Source organism: Megascapheus bottae, chromosome 4, assembly GCF_031878675.1.
Source record: "Megascapheus bottae isolate mThoBot1 chromosome 4, mThoBot2.hap1, whole genome shotgun sequence".
NCBI lineage: Eukaryota > Metazoa > Chordata > Mammalia > Rodentia > Geomyidae > Megascapheus > Megascapheus bottae.
Genome location: NC_143512.1, coordinates 21,640,478 through 21,647,747, shown reverse-complemented (window position 1 = coordinate 21,647,747; position 7,270 = coordinate 21,640,478).

The following is a 7,270-nucleotide window of genomic DNA, read 5'->3' as shown; positions in this document are numbered from 1 at the left end:
TTAACTTAAAAGGATGATCTTGAAATCCAATTGCTTTCCTATAATTGGCTTTTCAATTTTCCTTATAACTGAATAATATTCCATTTTTCAATATGCCACGTGTTTGCTATATTTACTCATTCTTCAGCATCTGCCTGTTGAATAGACTGAAGATCTCCTATCTTTATTCTGTTTTACAATGCTAGAATGTGTAACTATGGTACTCACATGCTTTTCCATGCCACTCATCATTCCCTGAAGCCACACAGCTAATGTTTTTTCTTCCATACATTTTTATTGTAATTAATAGAAGGGTTACATTACATTCGCCAGATGGAAGGTGCATTACTTCACATACATACCCTTTCTCATGTCTTGGTCCCCATTTCCCTCCCTGGACCCCCACCCTCATCTTGTTTTCCCCCCTTTCCTATCCAATTTCAAATAACCAAATACGCATATATCCAATATATCAGATAATAAAGTGAAATACTGTAACAATATGAGATAACCAAAGGACAGTAAAAGAGATGAGAGATAACATAGTACATTAAGGACAACAATCACTCATTATATGGCTTTTGTTTCTATATCCTAGAGGTCCTTTCATTTAGTGTCATACAGTATGGCCTTATGTATCTAGGTTTTGCTCTATTGAAAATCTCTGCTAGAAGAGTCCAAGGTTTCTACTGATTATGGCAAATGAGGGAAACCATTGAGCCTAAGTTCCTTTGAATCTGGCTTTCTTCACTTAATATGATCTTTTCTAAGTCTTTCCATTTCCTTACAAATGGGGCGATGTCATTCTTTCTGACAGCAGCATAGAATTCCATTGTGTATAAATACCACATCTTGTTGATCCACTCATCAACTGAGGGACATCTGGGTTGGTTCCATATCTTTGCTATGGTAAATAGTGCTGCAGTGACAATCGTTGTGCTAGTGGATTTAGTATGCCCTTGTTTCTGGTCGGTTGGGTAAATGCCAAATAGTGAAATTGCCGGGTCTAAAATATATCAACAGCTCAAAAAATTGAATCACTCCAAAACTAATCTCCAAAGAAACAACCATCCCATCAAAAGATGGGCCAAAGACTTAATGAGAGTCTTCTCTGAAGAAATAAGAATGGTCTATAGATACATGAAGAAATGCACAATATCTCTGGTCATAAAAGAAATGCAAATCAAAACAACGCTAAGATTCCACCTCACTCCAGTTAGAATGGCCAGGATCAAGAAAACTAATAACAACAGATGCTGGAGGGGATGTGGCCAGGAGGGATCAGTACTACACTGCTGGTGGGAGTGCATACTCGTTCAACCGCTATGGAAAGCAGTATGGCAGTTCCTTAAAAGACTAAACATAGAGCTCCCACAGCTAATGCTTTGTTCAGAATCCTGTTCAGGCAGAAAAGTGTTGGGTGTCTTTAAAAAAAAATTACATTACTTTTAAGCCATTGCACACAGGAGTTGCCATTCATCAAAACAGCTTATGAGTACAATGAGTACAATGCATCTTGATTGATCTCACCTCTTTCAACAGTCTCATCATCCCTCCCAACCCATCTTTACATTTTTCCCTCTCTATTCAACATCGAAGTGCTGAGGGGCTTTGACTGTCCATCTATTCCTATACTGACATATTCTCTGCTGAGGAAGGAATGATAGCACCTCTCTCTCTCTCTTTCTCTCTCTCTCTCTCTCTCTCTCTCTCTCTCTCTCTCTCTCTCTCTCTCTCTCTCTCTCTCGTTCTTGTTCTGTGTCTTTCTCTCTTTCTCACCTCTCATGCAGTTATTTAGGGAAGCCTATTGACTAGACTTTTAAACTTCAGTAACTTTTTTCTTATTGATTTGTCTTGATGATCTCTGCCATTATCATAATAGCCTTTCAACTTTTGTATTTTTTTCTCCCCTTTTTCAATCCACACAGAAATCATATCACCAATAAGGTAATATAAATCACATTTTGACCTTCTTCAAGACCCTACAGTGGCTTCCATTTTTCTCTAAGGGTCACAGTCTTTATAATTGTTAATATTGTTGTATTCAAATCCAATAACATTAGGCGGTATGTTTTTCCTTTCTCTTTACTGTCTGCTGTCTCTGCTTTATATTGTTTGGGCACAAGTAAGGTGCTCGATAAACATTATCTTGTAAGTAGTGCCTGAGCAGTTACTGAATCTCTGATCTGTCTTAGTCAGGAGGACAAAAGCATAATGTAGATCATCCCAATGGAATAGAGTGGCTCTGACTTTCTTTATTGCCGCTCTCTGAGCAGAAATGACAGTTCCTGGTTCACTGAAAGATTGTTTCTCACATCAGCTGTTAAAATTATTGTATCAGCTCCCATAAACTAGCTTCCATATTCTTGATCATCCCAAGAGATTCAGCTGGTTAGGTTTTCTCAGTATTTGAATGAACTTGGAAGAAAGTGAATCTCCAAACAATACCTCTTGAGGATGAGATAGGTAGATGCTTGATTTACATCCATCCATGGAGAAATCATAGATTGTATTTCTCATAACATGGAGCCTATTGGCTTGGGAAAGAATGACATGGTTAAAGTGAAATGGATCCTCTTACACTTTTCAATCTACGGTCTTAGGTTTTCTTTTCTTTAGGTATAGGTGGGTTTTGAACACAAGGCTAGAATTTTTTGAACATTTGTTAGGTAGGCATTCTGTCATTTGAGCCATACCCCTTTCTCTTCTTGCTTTAGTTATTTTTAGGTGGAGTATTGTGTGTCTTGCTTGGTTGGACTTGCCTGCATCATGCATCATCCACCTATTCCAAATTTCCATCTAGCTATGTCGGCATGCATGGGCCATCACACAGAGACTTTTTTTTCAAGAGGGGAGATCTTATTAACTTCTTTCCCAATTTGACTTCAGAATGCTGACAGGTAATATCTGTTTTCTTAACTTGGAATTTTAGAGTTAAATTTTGGCCTTCTTGGATTCAAAGCTATAATAGGAGGACCACAGGAGGAAGAACTAGAGCCATACCAACAAACTCGGCTTAGTTTCCAATAGAACATAGTTTAAGTTTAGTCATGTAAAATGATCCTGTTGACAATTTCAATCATGTCTATGTCCCAAGGAGAAATTAAAAGAAAAGCTTGATGTACCCACCCATAGTATCATTTGAGATAACTCATAATTGCAGTTTTTCAATCTCCTAACTTCTGTGATATTTTATTATTGAAGGATATGACACAATAAAACATAAGAGGTCAGTAAGTGCTTAGAAATGAATACTTAAATATTAAATGTTATGTGTGCTGGGAAAAATACCGGACTTGTCTTCCCTATCCTGGCATTGTTTGGCTGAGGGATTTTGAACAATTTATGCTAATTTTGTTATCAATAGAAACTATACTGCCTTAAATTTGAATGAATTCCAAAATAAGATGATGAAGCTGACAAATCCTTTAAACACAAGGTCTTACATAAATGCAGGACAATATAGTTGTGTCAATCATATATCAACATCTATCATCCTCTCAGTAGATATTAAGTATGTGTTTTGTATGTGAATTTCGATATAGACAGCAGTATAAAGAAAAGTTAAAGCTTAGACATTTTCATGCTGTTTTATACTAGATTTTTTTATACTAGATATTTTTGACTTCTATCCTAATAACAATTAAAGCACACATCTGATTTTTATCTTATTTAAACATACTGAGTTATTTCATTTAATATCAGATGATATGTTTCCAAGTTCACTGAGAACTCTGAAATCAACTTGGAAGTCATGAGTCTTTTCCACTCTATATTTTACAGTGAGTTTTTAATTTTACTACTAAAGAATCAGGGTTTATGTGGTTTCTACCATTAGTAAATCTGAGTTCTTCTGGGTCTGTTAAGTATTTTCTGTGATGTATATAATGAAAGAAACTTGGATAAGGTAATATACAATTTTTTTCTCTTATGATATTAAAGTAGATGATTCACCTGGAAGGAGAGAACAGTGATAAATGCAGGTGTGTTTTGTGTGTGTGTGTGTGTGTGTGTGTGTGTGTGTGTGTGTGTGTGTGCATGTGTTTTCAAGGGAGAATGAACATAAACTTCAGAAATTTGCGATTTTCTAGATTTCTTCTCGATTATGGTTTTTAGAAAAAAATGTTTTTATTTTTCACTTAAAAATTCTGATTTCTGGTAAAAGTTAACCTCTGCACTTCTGTGTCATTTTGTAAAAATTGTTGATAAAAATAAAATCATAATGAAAAGACAAGCTTAGTGTTTTGTGCCAGTGTATTTCAGAACATAGAAAAAATAAGAGTGAAATTTTACAAGGTAAAACATTTTTATTCTTTCCTAGTTAGTATAATGCTGGAATATTCTTTAACATGTGATAGAGGACCCATTAGATTTACTGCTGAAATTGCAGAGTGGAAAATTACACACATGGGGCCTTTAATAGGCTTTGTGTCTAACAGCTTTGACACCATCACACTGGTTTTCTGTCCCTGCCCTGATGGGTAGCCTTGAGAAGTGTCTGTTGTCTAAAAGTCTAATGTCACAGCAATTAAATTCCCTCAGGAAGCAGCAGCTTTAGACGATGTGATTAGATTGGAGACACTGATACTTTCTTTGATTTTGAAAATGCATCATCTATTATGGCTACCAATTTCAGGAAACAGCTCTCACTGAGGGAGATGCGGGCTAAGCTTCTGGCTTTATATTTAACTTTGGGAAAAAAAATGAAGTCTTCCCCAGCCTGTCAAACCTTTACTGTGATATGAGGCCAATGCCTTGAGCAGATAATCCCTACGATGTCAAATAACCTTTATTTCCCAGAGGTCATGTTGATCTTTTTCTTCCCATTCTGACCTCCAAACAGACCTATTCATTTTACATCTGACATCAGATCAGGAGAAAAGAGAAATTTTGGCACTTTTCCCCCAGAGTGTGTTGCAATATTTTGCTTCTAGGTTTTGTTAATATACATCTCTGCTCTTGGAATATCTTTCTTTTTATGTGTGATTATATGTATGTATATATTTATTGCCCATAGTTCATAAGATGCCAAAGAAGTTCCAAGCACTTCATGTAAGTCTACTAATACAGACAAAGAAAACATAAAATCTTGAGTGCTAAGAGCCTCCAACTTTGGTAAAAGTTTCTCTAGTTTTTGCTTCTCTCGGAAGCATTTTCTATTTCTTATATCTAAGTAAACAAGATTTCAGGGAATTTCAATCCTGAAATCAGGGTATGAATATGTGTGTGTGTGTGTGTGTGTGTGTGTGTGTGTGTATGTGTGTGTGTGTGTGTGTGTGTGTGTGTGTGTGAGAGAGAGAGAGAGAGAGAGACAGACAGACAGACAGACAGACAGAGAGACAGACAGACAGAGACAGAGGGACAGAGACAATGAAAAAAGAGATGGAGGGGGAGAGAGAGCTCACAAAATAAGAAAACAACCAAAATGTATGTGATTTTGATAAGAAAGAGAAAAATCATATCAGGTAATACTGTCTCATACAAATTGCTAATCAAGCCTTTACTGGATATCCAAAACTTCTTCTAGAATTATTTTGCTCATGTCTTTAACTTTCCATAATTCATAAATTATTCTTTAATATGAGTGTGCATTTGAATATGAAGTTAAATCAGTGCAATCATAATATTCAGTATATATTTTTATTCAAACAAAAGCTTGCTCCATAGCACAGTTTTCTCAAAAAAATCAATCACATACTGAGAGTGTTTGCCTAGCATGCATGACTACTTTCTGCACTAGAAAATTAAAAAAAATATGTAAGGCAATAGAGATATTAGTTAGGCTGATGAAATCATTTTAAAATATAGGCACACGTGAAAGCATGTATAAAACATCAAGAAATAAAAACCACCTTTATTTGTTAAACTTTAATGAAATCAGCAGGGAAAAACACAATAAAAAGACACTGGACAAGCCCTCATTTATTCATATTTATAATATATGTGCACATGCCTGAAAATAACCTCATAAAACACCCAAAAATTATTTACAAATTACAATAGAACAATGACTAACGTCTAGATTATTTTAAGTAATGTATATTTAGTATACAAATATGTTTTGTTATTTCATACACATATTTTCATACACATACTTAAAGTGTTTTGGCCACATTTATTCTTTTTTTGTTGTTGGTCATGGGACTTGAACACTTGCCCTGAGGTCTTCAGCTTTAGTGTACCGCCCTTCTCCTTGACCCACACACAGCACCACTTCCCATTTTCAGGTGACTAATTTGAGATAAATGTCTCATGGACTTAAATGCCCACACTGGCTTTGACCTATGATGCTCAGATCTCCGCCTCCTGAGTAAATAGAATTACAGGCATGAGCCACCGCAACTGGCTCACCGCATTAATGTTTGGTCTATACAGATGTAGCATTAATAGTTGGTTCTGTCTTAAAATTTTGTGATTTTAGGACATAAATAATACCTAACCAACCCTCAATTGTCTTAACTGAAATGGGGATTATAACAATAATTAATTCACCAATGTTTTGTTACACTAAATTAAATAATACGTTAATTGCCATACTTGAGTGAATGATCCATTTAAAGAAGCTACTTAATATTAATTTAATTGTTTGATAAACTAGATTATGAAGTATAATTTACAAGGAATTTCATTTCTCTTACAACATCACAAATTCACAGACACAGAAACATTCAAACACTCTTTAAATTGATGTAAATACTTTTAAAGTTTCTTACTGAAATGCAACACTGTAGTGGACTGGAAAAATATTTCGCCACGATTTCACCTACTGATGGAAGAGATGGGAAAAAGTAGTGTGTGCTTTCAAAACTCCAGGAATTGTAAGTATCAAGCAGTGATCTAATGGTTTGAGGGTAAGAAATAGTTATACCACTTACTAACAAATTTTTATGACATAACCAGTGAGCCTCAGTTATGATTTCAGGGCCTCTTAAAGGTGTTAAAATCAGATGTATCTTTTCCTTTATTGATGAATATACATGTATCAAAAGAACTTCTGAAATACTTATGCAAACAGAGAAATTTAGGAATATAGTTTCGCTTGATCCCATCACCCTCTTTCACCATTGGGACTCTATAACACTTTTTTTCTCCTTTCTCTCTCTCTCTCTCTCTCTCTCTCTCTCTCTCTCTCTCTCTCTCTCTCTCTCTCTCTCTCTCTCTTTCCTTTTTCTTTCTCTTTTGGGTCATGAGGCTTGAACTAGGCCTAGGTACTGTCCCTGAGCTCCTCAGCTCAAGGCTTCTGCCCTAACCTTGAGCCAAGCACCATTTTCTGTTTTCTAGAGGTTAATTG